At 40.4% G+C, this 19,274-nt stretch overlaps 1 protein-coding gene across 1 annotated transcript in view; it reads left to right on the plus strand.

The window, feature by feature from the left end:
* Positions 1-1,005: 1,005 nt before the first annotated feature.
* LOC126875564 (uncharacterized) overlaps positions 1,006-19,274 on the plus strand; it is a 92,548-nt gene continuing 74,279 nt past the window's right edge. The window contains exon 1 of the mRNA XM_050638515.1: positions 1,006-1,032. The gene's annotated coding sequence lies outside the window, so the exon portion shown is untranslated. The remainder of the gene's footprint in view (positions 1,033-19,274) is intronic.

The raw sequence follows: 19,274 nt of genomic DNA on the forward strand, positions 1-19,274 counted from the left end.
GTCTATTATTCGTGCGATCGCCTTGGAAAGTTACGCAATCGTATTTTGTACTTAAAAAGTATTCTACGCTTAGTAAAGAGTTATCCCGTTCACCGTGGATTCCTTATCGAACCCAAAAACCTTGTCAATTGCATCTTGCGTGTCTAAACACCACTGTTGTTCGTTAAACTTTGTAAAAGTCATTTTTTTGTACCTGTAAATATAATCTCTGTCGTACAAAACGATCGCTAATACAACCAGTGGTATCTCATAAGCCTTTGACAGAGTCAACAGTAAGTACATGTGTGTGTGTGTGCGCGCCCGCGCGCGCCAGTGTTCGTATACACAAATTTAAGAATTCCATTAGAGTGGGTAAGACTCCTACGGGCCAGAAAGTATTTCTCGAGTAAGGGACTTGAATCGATTTGTTAGACTTCGCCGCGCAGCGTTTCTTGTGTCTGCAGCACGATCGTGTCTATAACTAAACTCTATAGTATTATGTAAAACTACATTTATTTAAACAACATTCTTTTGTATCACGTGAAATACTGCATCTCTACTCTATTCTACTTTAAGTATATTGATGAAAATTATCACTAAAGGTGAAGAATATAAACTAAACTGCTTTTCATAATTTTGCAAACAAAGGTGTTAACAAATCGATGCGAGCGCTGCGACTAACGGCCGATTTGTAAAGCACATTTCCGAATATTAAGAGCATTACCCCCTCTACTGGAGTTTACAAACCTGTGTATACGAATACGATGCTTGCAGTACTTATGATGTAGGAATAATCAGATATTCATTGACGTGTATTGGTGTTGCTTCTTAGATGCACAGATATACATACATATATAACGTGAGTTTATACAGAAACGCGAACAAAAAATTGTATTGGACATAACGTGAAGTTAATCAGAAAATCTACTCAGTAACACGCATGCGCTGTAGCCACGCGTGAATCTGTCTGAACTGAGCGTCATGTTTGCTACTAGTGGTGGATACCATTTTAATGCGCACAGTGCTGCTCATGATGCTGTCCGAGTTTGAACGGTATTTTCTCTCTCTTTGCATGTTTATATGTGTATAAAAAGAATTTACATTTTATCTTGACGCGAACTATTAACAAAGGAAAACATGTTCTGGATGCAAGTGAATAATAAGTGAATAATAAGAGAGTGTATACAACTTTTAAGATCATGTATGACAAGTTAACCTGAAATATCTTCCATTGTCTTCTACTTTTCATTAATTTCATGACTTTCTATCAAATAATTATAGTTTTGTTAAATATATTTGATAACTGTATCTCATACAATTTCTATATTCATTTACAAATTGCTACTGTTATCGTGCAGTTATGGCATATTTTAAGGAAAACGCGAATTGTTCTTTGAGGATATTATTAAAGTCTACTACTCACTAATCATAGATTTTCCTTGTGCACAGGCAAGCAGTTTGTCTAATACTAATAATAATTTCGTAAAGCAAATGGCTCGAGTGTTAGTTTACGTGCGGCCCGTTTATGCAATCTCCATGGATATAAAATTGGACAACAAAATGGACGTAAGTACCTTTTGAAACATCATTCGATAAGTGAACTTTGACCGTATTGAATAATGTATTTTGTTTCTACAAATCTTGGTTAATATAACATATTAAGCTAATATTTATGTACCACTTTCTTTAACTATTTCAATATGACAAAGTAAGATTTGCTTCTTTGGCCGTTATGACGCAAACTTATGATTTGTAATAGAAATGAAATTTAATTGTTGAATTAAAAGGAATTTCCACGATGGTACATAAAATTCTGTATAATGTATCTGTCAATTATAAGACTACTTTGGCCAACGCGCTATGATCTCTTGCGTCTATACTTTATATATTATGGCGCAATAATAATACATGGATTAAAAATATTAAAGTAATGCAGAATGTCTAGCATCGATGCAACCGTGCTTATTATTGTTATTAATATAATATTTAATTGCTCCGTTGGAGAGTAATGAGTTTCTGCGAATGTGATTATTTTACAATTCAATTTCATTTACATATTTTATTTTATAAAAATGGAAATATTGAGTTACAAATGATTTTCATTAATATGTTAATATTTAGTACACTGATTATGTTTGCCATTTGTGTTATTATTATTTGTTATTCATTTTCCTCGGCTTATAGAATATAAAATTGATATTTATACATATATAAATATGTTTTATGTAATATTAATGTAAATCGCTGTTGTATCGTGAAATGTTATCTATTTATTCGTACGATACCAAGTGAATTAGTAAGAAAGATTAGATTTTCATCATATTAATGCGTCGAAGCATACGAGCGTTGAAACAACGTATGTTGTAAAAAATATATTGCCGTATAATGGATTAATACTCACACATGTACCAGGAACGTTCATCACTGGGAACTTGCGCTACCTGTTCACTGATGTATTTATATAAATACGGGCATTGGATTCAGCTGAGGCGTTTTGTAACGTATAACTTTAAATAGAGCAGATCACACGAACGTATCGGTGGTTATTCGTTATCAGTTCGATGAGTACGTATTTTTTATGTATGTCCAGCGATTATTCTATAGCGAATAGTTGTATCGGAATGAAAACTTTTCTATTTTGTGCAAGGATTTTCAGATTTGTTTATTATAAATCATTTGTTATTGCAAAAATCATTTGTATAAATCAAATTATTTACAGTTTTTAACGCACTTCGATATCGATTCAGATTAAAAAGAAATATTATTGGAGTTTTACAACACAATGTCGCGAACGTTCCGTTAAGCATGGTTTACGCCACAGTCAAGAACAATCGCTATTTTTGAGAACTAGAAATTTAGCGCTTCAGTAGTTCTAGTATAGTCTAGCGTAGAAAATTCGTTGAGCAGCCTGTATAGCTGAAACGTATCGTAATGACGTTACGCATCGACTCTAAAGTCTCGTGAAATGACATCAGTATATCAATATATACTTAATATATACCCAATGGCTTTGCCTACCAATTAAGAAAATAATATTACTTTCTGCATCGATGCAAGCCAACCATAAAAGATAAAAAACGTTGATGCGTTCATCGTATCAGTGTTTCAGCGTATGTAAGCACCGTTGACAGTCGCGTTTTCCTTCTGTTTGACCAGTTACTACCATTGACTGTTTCTCACACCGCTTACTGATCGCGATTGATTCTACAATATTTTCCATCGAATTGAATACAAATATTTCTACTTTAAACAATTCATGGTGATTTTTGTTAACTTTTTGAGTTGTTTTTTTATATTTTCAAATGATATTGAATTTTTAGAGTTTTGCATGGCGTTTTTTGCTCTGTCGTATATTTCATTTCTCATTTATAATATACAATTTGTTAAACATGTAGAAGAACCGCTCGTTGCTTTGTGCCAATTTGTTACCTGGAAAAATACATTCATGAAATAACGTTAAACAACCATGCTAATTTTTCTGACATTTCTGATTTTTCTTACATTTGAATATAATTGAGAGTTGAATATAATCTACTTCACTACACAATAGTTTGAAAATATCGATCGGCCATGTCCTATGATAAATGTTAGTAGTTGAGGAAAAGTTTCGTAGCAATTCTAATGAAGCTGTAAATTTACACAAAATTTACACCTCTCTTCTTATGTATGTAGTATTCTGGATTTGTGCAGTTATGTTTTTCATGTTTTTAATGGTAGAACCTGGCTAACTCATAAATATGACGTCATAAATCGCTCTTTCTACTATCTAGTTTTGTAGCTCTATACATAGCTTTCTATCCAATCCATGATATTTATGGCACGATTGGCTTCAATTACTAGACTAGGACTGTTTCATAGATTTTTCGTTTTTTAGAATGTTACGTTAGGTTTGTATATTTTTTTCAGCCTTCTGACTATGCAATAAGAATAAAAGAAGAGCCAATCGATCCGGAGATCTGCGATGATTTGTCACCAGTTGATACGAATACAGGGAATGAAAATGAAACAGCGACGTTTAAAGGTAAATCTTCGGATGACGTTTATTCTGAATATGAAGAATCCGCGTTTCCTCAAGAAAGTACGTATCTAGAAAATAAGAAATCGAATCCTGATAAACGAAAAAGTAAACATAAAGTACCTTCAAACAACAGAAAAAGTTGCAACGTTTGTTTGTTAACTTTTCGAACTAAATATTTATTTGATCAGCATAACAAATTATATACCTGTAATGTATTTAAGTGTAATAATTGCACTGCAATTTTCACTATGCATATTTACTCGATACGTCATTTAAAGAGGCAATGTCGTACGAAACAATTGTCTGGGTATAGATGTAATTTTTGTAGCCGAAGGTTTTCCTATAAAAGACATATCCAATCTCATTTATTCCATGCGCATGGGAACGCAATATTTTCTGGTGAAAGCAAAATCACGAAAACATCTCCTGAATCGTTAGAAAAGTCGAATCATTCGGATGGCATATAGCCATGGCAGAATCAAATACTTCACACAGTCCCTGCCCAAAAAACGTAGATAGCTCAAAAAATATATCTAATAGTTTAAACAGTACACCCACCAAGGGTTCGAGCAGCAATATCAAGACTACGCACCCGAAATGGTTAAACGATTCGCATGGTACACCTTCGAAAAGGATGAAGCAGACCGTCCTTACAGACTTCATATCGACGTACAAAGACAAACCGAATGACAAATGGGTTAGCTCGGAAAATTTTATCGATACGGAGAATATTCCTGTTACTGCGACTATTATTCCAACTCCAACGCTTGACACATTTAGTAACAAGACATCAAAGGCTGCAGAAGTTATTCAGGTGTTTACTTCTGTTGAGCGAATCGAATCTCCTGTTAGGAAACGACCATTTGTTCAAACTCATGTGAATTTAAAAACAATGATATCTTTATTAAGGAACGAAATAAAAGCTGAACCTGGAAGCTCTAATACCTCGCACAATACGCCTTACAACCTTAGGTCAGTGAATAGATGTCTTTCTTCTTTATATGATTTTTACGATTTATTGCAGTTTGAGACCTTTGGAAGATCAAGACAATCTTTTAAAAGAAACCAGTTCTCCTATATATTTGACCACAGTAGAAGATCTGCACCTGAAGCCAAGTATAAAGAATGCGTGGTCCGTTTGGAGAAATGCGACAAATTCTTGGAGCCTACTAGTTTTGTGTCAAGCGAAGACGAAGACGAAAACGAAAAGGAAAACGAAAACGAAGATGCTTTCAAGCAAGCAGTATCGAAAAATGTGAAAGAGGAATTTGAAGGTTTTCGTGAAACTAGCTCGACATGTAACTTGCCTTTGAAAGCTGACACAATTGCGTCAAAGCGATTCAGTGAATTTGTAAAATCTTTCGCTGATAGATTAATCGTACCTCAACAAGAATTGGTTGAATTTCAGAAGAACTTTAAAGTCTATCAGCAAAAAATAATTCAATGTCATATTTGTAAAAAATCGTTTTCTTCGAAGGAGAACCTGCACGAGCACATGAAATTGTTCCATACGATTTACATTTCGAGCATATGCAACGCGCGTTACACGTCCATGAATAAGTTACTAACTCATTATCTTGTTAGGGAAGTGATACATTTACACTGTACATGAGAGTGTGTGTGTAAGGATCAGAGAGCGCCCAGGTCTTAGTGGAGACAAAAGACTGTTGCCAGATGTTAGAAGAATCTAGGATAGTCGGTTGGCGACAAGCGTGCGTGCAAGACGTTCTTCAGAGTGTAATATAGATGTATAGCTGTTGTGTGTGAAATATAGTCAATTATTTGTATTTACAAATCCTCGAATTTCCTTAACATATCTACGTCAGCATATTGTGTTTAAACGAAGAGAATGTTGCGTGTGTTATGAGAAGTTTGACACGTCGGCATTGTTGAAACGACACATGATTTTGCACTGTTTGAAGACCATAAGATCAAAAAAGGACGCTTCACCGGTTGATGTTGAAATAAATTGCAATGCATTCAAGAAACAACACAAATGCAAAGGTTGTCGCAAACGATTTTGGCTATACTCATGTTTGAAACAACACGAGAATGTATGTCGTCGAATGAAAGTCTTACAAAATAAACAACGTGTACCTTATGTAAACCACTTGTCTCGGTCCTTGAAAGAACCAAGTGACATGGAACTCGGCATAGCACAGTCGCCTGATTTGGAACAAATGTCGGACGTTTCGGGAGGGACGACAAGATCTTTGGAAAATTATTTGATTACGAGTACACTTATTACGGATGATACTTTCTCTTCGTCATTCGATACAGGTGCAAAGCGCAGAATGTTACTTAATAGGATTGCATGTGTAAAGGGTCACCGAGCGGACAAGATGAACAGAACAAAGTTTCCTTGCATTGCTTGTGAAACACAATTCTGAACATTTAAAAATTTGTGCATACACGAGCGCGCCTATCGCCAAACGGCCACAGAAAAGTGTAACGTTTGTAACACGATGTTTTCCACTAAAAGATTCTTACAGTTTCACATGCTTGCTACTCATGCGCCTTCGTGTTCGGTGAACTACAAATTCTTTTGTAAGTTCTGCGATCAAGGATTTGTCAAGAAACAGAGTCTTCAAATTCACAAACGACACTTACATATTGAGCAAGATTCTAGGCTGGTGCTGAATTCCGATTGCGCTGTGGAAGATAAACCAATCTGTAATATGTCATTTGTTATTCGAATCCTACGAACGTTTAGTCGAGCATGACACGTATTATTACAAGGGCAATGATTTTTTATGCGTAATATGTGGTAAATCGTTTCAAGGAATGTACAAGTTGGAGCATTATCCGGACGAACCATGGAAATTGTACCCTTACAAATGCGATACTTGTAACGAAAGCTTCAGCTACACGAGCTTCATTCGCACGATTCGCCCGCTGACGAGGCGCGCGACCGCGATATATCGGGTCGGACTTTTCGCATGTGTTCATGATTCTTTGGATAAATTAAGATAATCATAAAATAAAGCATAGAGAATATTTAATTCTTTGATTTATAGGTCGTTTCAAAATCAATTTTCACGCTACTATAATGAAGAATCGACCTAGATTGAGACGTACAATAAACACGCCAAGTACACACACACACATACGAAGCAAATGATTTCAAAGTGTTCTATAAGTCACGTATTCGCATTTTTCATGACACGCATGAAACGTATCGATATTTGTTGAAATATACTTTACAAGACAAATCAACGCTTCTGACCTAGTACGAACTGCGCTCGACTCAAACATCGAGCATAGAGTGAAGTTTGGTTGTCAGCCTTAGGCGCTTCCTCTTCGTTGTTTGCGATGGTCTCAGTTTGTTGAAGCAGAATATGTCAAGCATTCTTGGCTAGACGACTAGCCAGAAAACGAGTAAACTAGATATTCCATACTGTCTCTAACTTTATTTAATATACATCGTCTTGTTCACATAAGAGATAAAGAGATCTAATCGCGTTATCGTATCGTTTACTAAGTGCCGCTTGAAACAGCTTAATGAAAATTATGATAGATCGACTAATAAATTTGTCTACTTTTCTTTGAACGCGTTATATTTATGTGCTTTCATATACGTATATGTTTCTGTGTGTGTGTGTGCGCGCGTGCATGCGTGCGTGCGTGTGTACTTTATCAAGTACGTTGATCACTATCTTATTTCATTATTGTACAATTTTTTGTTAAAGGGAGTTTTTCGTTCGACGTGCGCGTTTGCGGACCTTCATATTTTATAAATTGTTTTTGGTCAGCGTAAATGTTTGAAGAAGTTAGAAAATAAATGAAGTGAGGGTAAGTAAATGTTGCAATTTATTTTCTTAATTGATCTGATATTGGTCATTTTTCTTCTATTGCAATGTTTATTCGCTATGATTATTCGTTTAAACGTCCGCTCGATATAATAATTACAACATCCGTTAAAAAATGGATAAACCTATTATTGAATTTGATATTGAGATTTAAAAAAAATTCATTTCGTTTATCACGCGTGGAATGATTATATAATAAGTTTCATATTTGACAGATGGCTAATTTAAATATGAATCGTAATTACAATTTTCATTATGAGATGATGTATTTACTTACCCAGCTATCGATTAATGACGTCGAATGATAATTGTACGGGAACGATAATGCTTTGTAATGTGCAATTAAACTATTACGTTAAATATTCAGTTAATAAATGTTACAATTTCCATTACAGTGCCGGTCGTACAATACGATAATCGAGAGGAACATGAGACGAAGAACGATATGTATCGCTATGAAAGCGCGAATGAAAATTGTCGTATTAGAATTTCTATAAAGAAATAAGAATTGACTTTTATATCACAGAATAGTTGCAGCGCGTAATCGAACAAATTGGTTGTTTCACACCGGGAAAATGAACTATTTTTACGAGCTTTTACCGGTTCTGCAGTACAACGAAATGAACAGTTGTCCAGTTATAAGAGCTAACGTTTCTATTTTCTAAAAATTAGAAAGCTGGTAAACTTCATAGATTGCTCGGGAAATTTGTAGATTTTAGTAGTACGATATGTACTGTTTTTAAAAGTGTAGGTATTCTTTAATAAATTATATATATATATATATATATATATATATATATATATATATATTCCTGGCGTTTCAATTATTTCACCCTTTTGTAGTTATTCTTATTTCCTGTTTTATTTAGAATTGTTTGTATTATGTATTTTATTTATTGGTTGAATCTGTTAATCGCCCTCGTTTGTTAATCCTTCCTTTCGTTTCGTGATGCCGCGTGTTCGTTTGTGCATTCAAATCCTTACTCGCGTGTTTTGTATAGAATGGTTTCTTGTTCTTGTTACGGCGCGTGCGGAACGCGGGTCGTGACACAGTTTAAGCGTTGAAACAAGCAAAATAGCTCGCAAATCGAGAAGATTTCGTCGATTTTGATGAAATCTAGTCGTCATTTCCTTCCCGTTGGAGATATTTCGAAGTTTAAGCGCTCGTTGAACTCCATTTCACAGTGCAAATGCAATGCACTACCGTTTAAGTGTCGAAACCAGCAAAACAGCTCGCAAATCGCGAAGATTTCGTCGATTTCGATAAAATCTAACTGTTAAGACCGTTCGCGGAGAGACGCGGTCGCTAGGAGAACGCGTCAGCGAGAGTTGTAAGTTCCCGCTACGATTATGTTAATCGACGCCGCGAAATAGTCGTTCCCCTGTTTCGGTTAGGATAACAGAGGTGGTTTAATGAATGTAACACTGTATTAACAGGTTAACATAGAACAATATATTTTACAATAATATGATGAAGATGTTACAGAAATTTGACTCGACTTTGATCTCTAGATAAATTCGTTTGCTCGTCAGATTTGTCGAAGTGTCACGTTTGACTCGTCAGAAGGAACTGCACGCCCTTCGATTATTTTCGTCTTTTCTGGAAGGCGACCCCCACTACGTTCGGATCACGCCACATTCTTTTACGCGAGGTAAAACAACGGCCACGAGTCGACGTTTCTGGAGGTCGTCCCGCTTAATGAACCATGCGCTGGCCACTACAATGTTCGTTTGCCGGGCAGCCGCGACGATCCGTCTGCGACGTTGTAGGACCGCGAGCGACGGTTAGAAAACACAGCCTGTGGCAAGCCTCGTGGCGTAACACTAGCCGTCATTTCCTTCCCGTTGGAGATATTTCGACGTTTAAACGCTCTTTGAACTCCATTTTACACTGCAAATGTAATGTGTCACGTCCCGCGCTCCGGACGCGCCGTAACAAGAACAAGAAAACCATTCTATACAAAACACGCGAATAAGGATTTGAATGCACAAACGAACACACGGCACTACGAAACGAAGGGAAGGATTAACAAAACGAGGGCGATTAACGGACCCAACCAATAAACAAAATACATATACACACAATTCTAAATAAACCAGGAAATAAGAATAACTACAAAGGGGAAAATAATTGAAACGCCAGGAATACATATGTCGGATCACGATTCGAATTTTGGGCGCGCGACGACTCTTCATGTGGACTAGCCATCGTTTCACAAAGCCGAGATTTTATTTACACGTATATACAGGTCTATCACTAAGCTTAACAAATAATAAGTACAGCTAATAATAAGTCTAACAAACACTAAGCCTAATGAATAATACGATCTACGAATAATTAAATTAAATAACACTATTAGCAATGTTTGAGTTCAAACGAATCCACGGTCACCGGGATAACTCCTTACTAAGCGAAACTAACTTAGACGCAAATGCGATCGTCGAAAATGCTCGATGTATCACTCTCCAAGGCAATCGCAAGAATGCCAGCCTCGTGGAGATTTTTCTCCCTGTACGATTGCATTTTGTTTTCTATACCCGTTTGGAAGCATCGAGAAGGTTCCAAACGCCGTTGCTAGGCACACTCGTTGGAAGCATCGAGAAAGTTCCAAACGCCGTTGCTAGGCAGTTTCTGCCTGGAGTTTTGATTACTAATACAATGTATGTCCCATTGCATCGGCACCTCCGAGGCAACATCACACGTGGCTCGGCCCGCTCTCGAGGCCGCATGCCGCCACAACCACATTTCTCGGAAAACACATACAACCACTCCAGACCTCCGTTAGATAAAACATCCATCCCGTGACCGTGGCTACGTTCAGCGACCGATTGTCACCTCGAACCCAATCTCGCTTATTACAAATCTTAAGCAATTACAACTATAATAAAATCTAGGCTAAGGTACTAGGGGATGTTCCCAAAATTTCCAAGGAAAGGCTTCGGCTTTCCTTTAATCTCCGACACGGCCATCCTGACTATCACACGTCCTCGGGTGTACCTTCGTCAACAAAACAAAAGGAAACAGGATTAGTATCATTGTGATTAGCATTCAAAGTGCCAGTTGCATTCTGCGTGCTTTCAGTCGGGTCGTAATGACATGACGGACCATTTTCGATTTCACACCCAAATGGGTCTCATCCTTCGAATCGCACATACTCTCAAAGTTCGTTACATAACCAGCTTCGTAACACGATCGCTGTCAACACTAGACCGCCTCCAGCCTCGTGACATTGTCACTGTCGGTACTAGACCAGCTCCAGCTTCGTGACATCGTCGCTGTCGGTACTAGACCAGCTCCAAATCCGTGACATTGTCGCTGTCGGTACTAGACCAGCTCCAGCTTCGTGACATCGTCGCTGTCGGTACTAGACCAGCTCCAAATCCGTGACATTGTCGCTGTCGGTACTAGACCAGCTCCAACCTCGTGACATTGTCGCTGTCGGTACTAAACCGGCTCCCAGCTTCGTGACATCGTCACTTCCAGTGCCTGACCGCACTGAACTCCATCCCATGGCCGCACCTGGGCTCATATAATTCTACGATCCTCTGGGATCGGGGTACTCACATCGCCATGGTCACTGTTCTCGTCATCACAACAGACATCCAACTCCGCAGGAATGCAACTATCCGGCATTTTCCTTAACCTGTCATGACTGCACTTGTATGACCTTTTCCCATCCAGTGTTTTCAAGGTATATCGGTCTCCTTCCAGGACCTCCGATATTACAAACGGACCCCTGAATTTTGGATCCAATTTTGTCTGGTTCCTTTCTTCATTTTGGCGTAGTACCAAATCACCGGGATTAAACCTAACTACTTTAGCTTTGGTTTTATCGAATCTCTCTTTGTCATACCTAGCACTAGTTTCCATCTCTTTTATTGCCTGTTGTCTTACACTGGAGATATCTATTTCTTTTTCCTCGATGTTATCAGGTAGTAATAAGTCATACGGTCTTGCTGCTCTACCAATCAATAACTCTAAAGGACTCGATTTGGTTACGCGGTTGATGGTGCAATTCAAAGCCAATTGCATCTCCCCGATCGCGTCTTGCCATGAACGCCCGGTCGTTTCTACCGTTGTGAACATATTTTTTAACGTGCTCATAACACGTTCTACTTGCCCATTGGCCCTACTTGCACCGGTCGCGATCAAATGAACTTTGATTTGTTTGCTTGCACAGAATTCTCGAAATTCCCGGCCCGTGAAACATCTACCCTGATCTGCTATTACCCGACAGGGACTACCGAACAAAAACACGGCGGACTTAAGTGCCTTGATAACGCTAAGCGAATCCAATTTGCGTGTGTGATGTAAGTGCACGAATTTCGTAAAGGCATCGATCAAGACGACGACATACTCTTTCGAGTCATTCTTGCCACTCAGCTTGCCCGTTATGTCCATGTGCACCGAATGCCACGGTATGCCGGTCTTAGGTATAGGATGCAGTTCAGCCTGTAGTTTACCTGAACTAGCCTTCGAAACTCTACAAGCATGGCAGTTCTCGACAAATTTGCGAACATACTTCGCCATTCCCTCGAACCAATAATACTCATAGAGCTTCTCGAGCGTTTTATCCCATCCTAAGTGCATAATTGACTGATGCACATGGTTGATGACGGACCATCTAAAACCTCTCGGAAAAATGGGTAAGCAAAGGGTTCTGCCCTTTCGTTGTATTTTACGGTAAAGTGTACCGGATCGCAGTTCGTAGGTATTCGCGATATCTTCCGCGAGCTCTTCGTTCTGCAATTTATTAACGATTTCGGAGATTTGCGGATCGCGACGTTGTTCCGCTAATAGCCAATCTTCGGAGATCTCGGCCAGATTAATCTCTTTCTCTGCGACCTTGTCTATCATACGGCGATTCAAGTCTACGGGGTTTCGCGAAAAGAAATCTACGTGGGCCATTCGTTTACCCTCTCGATACATGATGTCAAAATCGAATGTTTGCAAATAAGCCCACCACCTATAAACCCGGTCGTTTAAGTTTACTTTGTTGCTGGAGGCTTTCAAAGAATTACAGTCGGTAACTACTAAGAATTTCCGTCCATGTAAGTAGTGTCGGAAATGCTTGACGGCGCTTACTACTGCTAGTGTCTCCAGTTCGTACGAATGATACCTAGATTCCGCGGGACTGGTCCTTTTACTATAATATTCGATAACTCTGTTTTCCTTTTCGACTTTGTGCATTAAAATAGCTCCATACCCCTCCGAACTAGCGTCGGTATGTAGCTCTATGGGGCGATTGGGATCAAATATCATTAACACCGGCGCGTCGGTCAGAACGGAAATTATCTGTTGTCTTATCTTTTCGTGCCTGTCCGTCCAAGTTATGTGCTTGTTACTAGAAGTGAGTGCGTACAAGGGTTTCATCACTTGTGAAAATTTAGGAATAAATTTTCGGAAGTAAGAGGCCAAACCTATGAACTGCCTAAGCTGTGTGACGGTCGACGGTGCAGGTAAAGAATTCAAAGCTCGTATTTTTCCCGGGTTTGGACGAACTTCTCAGTTACGAATTACATATCCCAAATAAAGTACCGACGTTTTCAGAAAAGAACATTTAGCGAAATTGAAAGAAAATCCGGCGTTTACGAGAGTGTTTAGTACAGTGTGCAACCTTTCTAGAGCTTGATCTATCGAGTCGGCGATTATTAGAACGTCGTCCAAATAAACAATGACATACGAATATGCGAGGTCGCCTAAGGCCTTGAAAATGGCTCTCTGGAAATCGGCTGATGCATTTTTCAACCCAAACGGCATCGTCACGTATTCGTATTGACCGTCGGGGGTAACGAACGCAGTATATTCCGTCGAGTTAGGATGAATGGGAATCTGGTGAAATCCGCTAGCCATGTCCAGGCTAATGAAGTATCTCGCACTCTGCAATCTCGCGATTTGGTCAGCAATAAGGGGTAAGGGATACCGATCCGCGACCGTATTTTTATTCAGCGCTCGAAAGTCTACACGCAATCTGTCTGAGCCGTCCTTCTTCTTCACGAGTATCATAGGGCTCGCGAACGGCGAATTACTAGGTTTTACAATTTGTGCTTTCATTAATTCGTCTATTCTCTCGCGTACTATTCTTCGCTCTTCCTCGCTAAGCCTGTAAGGGCTTCTCTGCACGGTGACGTTGGGATCAATTAGCCGTATTTCCAACTGGCCCGTACTGACGCGAGTACGCGGGAAACCCGTAATGAATGATTCTTTAAATTTTTCGAGAACAGAGATTAATCGATCTATATCGTTACCGATCACATCAGTGTCAACCTCGTTAATGTTGACCGCATCTTCCGCGACTTTACCACAAGCGTTAACGACCTTTGTTTTACAAATAACGAGGCTATTTTGCGACGAGTGATATTTACGTCGAATCCCTGGCTCAAAATCTCGCGACCAATCATGATGTCGTATTTTAGGTAATCGTCAGCAAGGACATGAAAAACTATCTCCAATGTAAGACCGTTAATACAAACAGTGGACAAAATCTGAAGTGTACTCTTAATACAATCCCGATCCCCCACATCACTACCACATCGGTTATTCTTTTACCCGAAAATTTCGAGGCTAGGGACTCTTTGATTAACGAACACTCGGCCCCAGAATCAAAGTAAAATGGATACGACTCACCCAGATGGCTTAATCTACCAGCCGGAGCTTCCACTACACATAAGTCGATCCGGCGTTCGTCAATGGAATCGTAGTTTCTTTTCCGCGATGATGGGCAATTAGGCGCGATATGTTCCTCCTCGTGGCATTTGAAGCAGGTCACCTTCGACGATGCGGCTGGTCGTTTTTCCTTCGGGTTTCGTATATCCTGCTCCTTCCCCGTTTGTGTTTGCAGGCGACACTCCGTTCTCCTATGTCCGAGAGCACCACAGCGGTAGCACTTAATCCGAGGAACTGATAGCCTGCTTCGTTTAGCTTCAGGTTCCGTTAGTGAATTTCTTGGCGAAAATGTCGGCTGATCGTTGTAAGGGAGAATCCTCATTTCATCATGAAATTGGTCCTCCGTCCTGATATTATTCGCGAGCGTTAGTCGCCGAAAGCGTCGATCTTGTGAACTCAGTATATAAAGGGCGAGGACATTGATCACTTCGGGCATCGTTAGATCTTGCAACTTCATCTGCAGCATGGAGCGGAGGCGACTACCGTACGCTCCCGGGGATTCAGTCTCCGACGGTCGTTCTCTGGATATCCTTATTAACGCCGAAGCGGCTGTCTCTCTGCCATCAAAACGCGAAAGAAATTGTTCCTTAAACGTTGCCCAGGTAAGCTTTCCACCGCGCACCATTTGTGAAAGCCAATGCGCAGCAGGACCCCTTAGGGCGCGATTTAGAGCGGAAAGTAACGCACTATCTTGCATCGGGTGGTCTTTCAAAATCAGATCAGCATGAGAGCACCACGCGGATGGATCGGCGCCCGTGTCGTGTAAAATTAAGGTAAAAATAAGGAACTTGTTAATTTCCGAAAAGGAGATTAAGTTCTTTTTATTTTTTTACTCAATTTATACAATTTTTTCGGTTCGCGATGATACACTTTCGATACTTGGATTAGTTAAGAATTTTTTTATTAGACTGACTGGATGATTTTGAAGGGAGCATTTATATTCTTCCATTCGTTGGAGTGGGAGAAGGTTTTGTTTATACTTAGTGTAAAATTCGGAGAACGGCTGGAGTGATCGAATGCCACTCAGGCGGCTGAGAACGGGTGCTGACCGGACGGTCACACGCGATAAGGCGTTCGGAATTTCGGTTTGTTATATACAGTTGCTCGAATTTCGTCTGTGACACCCGCGCCTTCGGGGTCACAACGTGGTAACGTTGCATCCTTAGATTCCGTACTCGGTCTTTGCTCCCCCGGTTTGTGCGCTAGCGTCTGAATTAACTCGCGCATAAGGACCATTTGCTCTTGTAGCACTTTAAACGGTTCTAATCCCACTTCTAATGTCGGGTCACGATTCGAATTTTGGGCGCGCGACGACTCTTCATGTGGACTAGCCATCGTTTCACAAAGCCGAGATTTTATTTACACGTATATACAGGTCTATCACTAAGCTTAACAAATAATAAGTACAGCTAATAATAAGTCTAACAAACACTAAGCCTAATGAATAATACGATCTACGAATAATTAAATTAAATAATACTATTAGCAATGTTTGAGTTCAAACGAATCCACGGTCACCGGGATAACTCCTTACTAAGCGAAACTAACTTAGACGCAAATGCGATCGTCGAAAATGCTCGATGTATCACTCTCCAAGGCAATCGCAAGAATGCCAGCCTCGTGGAGATTTTTCTCCCTGTACGATTGCATTTTGTTTTCTATACCCGTTTGGAAGCATCGAGAAGGTTCCAAACGGCGTTGCTAGGCACACTCGTTGGAAGCATCGAGAAAGTTCCAAACGCCGTTGCTAGGCAGTTTCTGCCTGGAGTTTTGATTACTAATACAATGTATGTCCCATTGCATCGGCACCTCCGAGGCAACATCACACGTGGCTCGGCCCGCTCTCGAGGCCGCATGCCGCCACAACCACATTTCTCGGAAAACACATACAACCACTCCAGACCTCCGTTAGATAAAACATCCATCCCGTGACCGTGGCTACGTTCAGCGACCGATTGTCACCTCGAACCCAATCTCGCTTATTACAAATCTTAAGCAATTACAACTATAACAAAATCTAGGCTAAGGTACTAGAGGATGTTCCCAAAATTTTCAAGGAAAGGCTTCGGCTTTCCTTTCATCTCCGACATATATATATATATATTTTTTAAATGTGTTATCTATTTTATGTTTGTTAAATATATGTATTTTTAATTTTATATTTCCCCCTTTTTTTAATTAATTATATATATATATGTCTGGTTTACATTAGAATTAGGGTTAGGGGCGTAAAGCGAATCTTCGTTTGGATTACACGTCGTCGCTATGCAATAGAGAAGACATTGGCTAGTGCAAATACGATTACCATAGAACCGGACAAGTAACCGTGGTTATTAGATACTCGAGAGACTAATGATAATGATCCTAGGTTCAATAACGAATCCGCGGACAACGGGACGGTAGTCGTACGCACTCGCAAAAAATCTAAGTCGGATTCTGTGTTAATATTCGCTGACCGTAAGGAGTTAATCCTTTTTTGTCGATGAGACCGCAAGAGAGAATGACTTTCCGTCCCGGTGATACCCCAGAGGAAAACTATAACGGGATGTGTCTAAGGACACGAGATCATCGGATTCGTCCGGGACATCCTACGTTCGGAAAGTAAGGGAAATTGACGTTGCTGCTAATTGGCCAATCTCCATATCGGTAGTTAGAAAAGGATGCTAGCTGCCCTTGAGGGAGGGTTGCTAGTGGGAGACGTCCTTCGTGGAAAATAGGTCTCTCCTGTCTTCCCGTAACTGGGACAAAGACTGTGTATCTGTTGAAGGATTTTAGGTAACTAGATATTAGTGTTTATGACGGTCCTCGGGCTAGCCGATCACGTGCTGTGGAGACGCGTCGGCATCTGGTAAACATCCTGCCCGTAGAATAGGATCTGCGTGTGGCGAGCTACGGGACAGAAACCGTTGGAATGTTTCCTGTCACGTGTCGCTACAAATCTTTCTTTTAAGGAGAGCTATAGGGTTACTCAATGCCTTTGTTAGATGGAGAGTTCGTCCCGTTGACCGCGGCCACGTTCGGCGACTAATTGTCGCTTTGAGCCCAAGCTCATTGTCACAAGTCTCAAACGAATACAATTGGGTAGAGTGACGGTAAATCGTTTAATTACAACTGTGGATTTTAATTACAATGTTTCTATGGATTTACCCGAGGTTTCAGAGGGAAGGCATCGGTGTCCTCTTATCTCCGACACGGCCATCCTGACTATCACACGTCCTCGGGTGTAGCTAAAATATTGGGTTTTCCCTATTATTAGATTTGGTACAATCAACATTATTTACAACTTAATCAAATGTCAAATAAACCAAGGGTCCAGTTCGACAGCAGGATTTTGCTAGAGGTTTCGGTAACAAAAATAAAAGGACAGAATTATTAACATTATGATTCGTGTTCGAAATATTAGTTGCATCCTGTGGTTTATCAGTTGGGTCGTAGTGGCGTGACAGACTATTTGCGATTTCGTACCCAGAAGAATCTTGATTTTGTAGATCGCACGACCGCACGGAGTTTCACTGGCGGTGCGTGGGAACATACGACCGATTGAGGTTCGTAACATTGCAGCTGGGTGTGCGTGCGAGTACACGACCGCTTCAGCTTCATGGCGTTGCCGCTAGCAGTGCATGTGAATACACGACCGCTTCGGCCTCCTGGCGTTGCCGCTAGCAGTGCATGTGAATACACGACCGCTTCGGCCTCCTGGCGTTGCCGCTAGCGGTGCATGTGAATACACGACCGCTTCGGCTTCCTGGCGTTGCGTTAATGACCCTCGGGGGTCGGGGTACTCATATCGCTAGGGTCACTGTCCTCGCCACCACTAACAACGTCCAAATCCGCAGGAATGCAACTATCTGGCATCCTTCTCAACCTGTCATGACTATACTTGTAAGAGCGTTTGCCGTCTAACGTTTTTAGAATATATCGGTCCCCCTCCAAAATCTCCGCTATCCTAAATGGACCCTTAAATTTCGGATCTAGTTTACATTGGTTTCTCTCTTCAATTTTCCGTAGCACAAAATCGCCGAGGTTGAACCTAACCACTTTCGCCTTAGTTTTATCAAATCTGTCTTTGTCGTACTTGGCACTAGCCTCTATATTTTTTATGGCTTGGCGCCTTACATCGGAGATATCTATTGTCTTTTCCTCTATATTGTCGGGTAGCGTCAAGCCGTATGGCCTTGCTGCTTTCCCGATCAGCAGTTCCAACGGGCTTGATTTAGTTACACGGTTGGTGGTGCAATTTAATGCCAATTGTATTTCCCCGATCGCGTCTTGCCAAGACCGCCCGGTGGTTTCTACCGTCGTGAACATATTTTTTAGCGTACTCATGGTACGCTCTACCTGTCCATTGGCTCTGCTAGCACCGGTTGCTATTAAGTGGAGTTTGATGTTCCTATCTTGGCAAAAATCTCGGAACTCTTTGCCCGTAAAGCATCTTCCTTGATCCGCTATTATCCGGCAGGGACAGCCGAATAAAAATATGGCGGACTTTAATGCTTTAATGGTATTTAAGGAATCTATCTTACGGGTATGGTACAAGTATACGAATTTGGTGAAGGCGTCGACTAACACAACGACATACTCCTTAGAGTCGTTTTTGCCGCTTAGTTTGCCCGTTATATCCACATGAATCGTATGCCAAGGTATGCTGGTCTTAGGTATAGGATGTAATTCCGCTTGTATTTTTCCTGAGCTTGCCTTTGAAACTCGACAAGCATGACAGTTCTCCACGAATTTGCGAACGTACTTCGCCATTCCTTCGAACCAGTAATACTCGTAGAGCTTCTCCAGCGTTTTATCCCAC

The sequence above is a fragment of the Bombus huntii genome, chromosome 18, assembly GCF_024542735.1.
Source record: "Bombus huntii isolate Logan2020A chromosome 18, iyBomHunt1.1, whole genome shotgun sequence".
NCBI lineage: Eukaryota > Metazoa > Arthropoda > Insecta > Hymenoptera > Apidae > Bombus > Bombus huntii.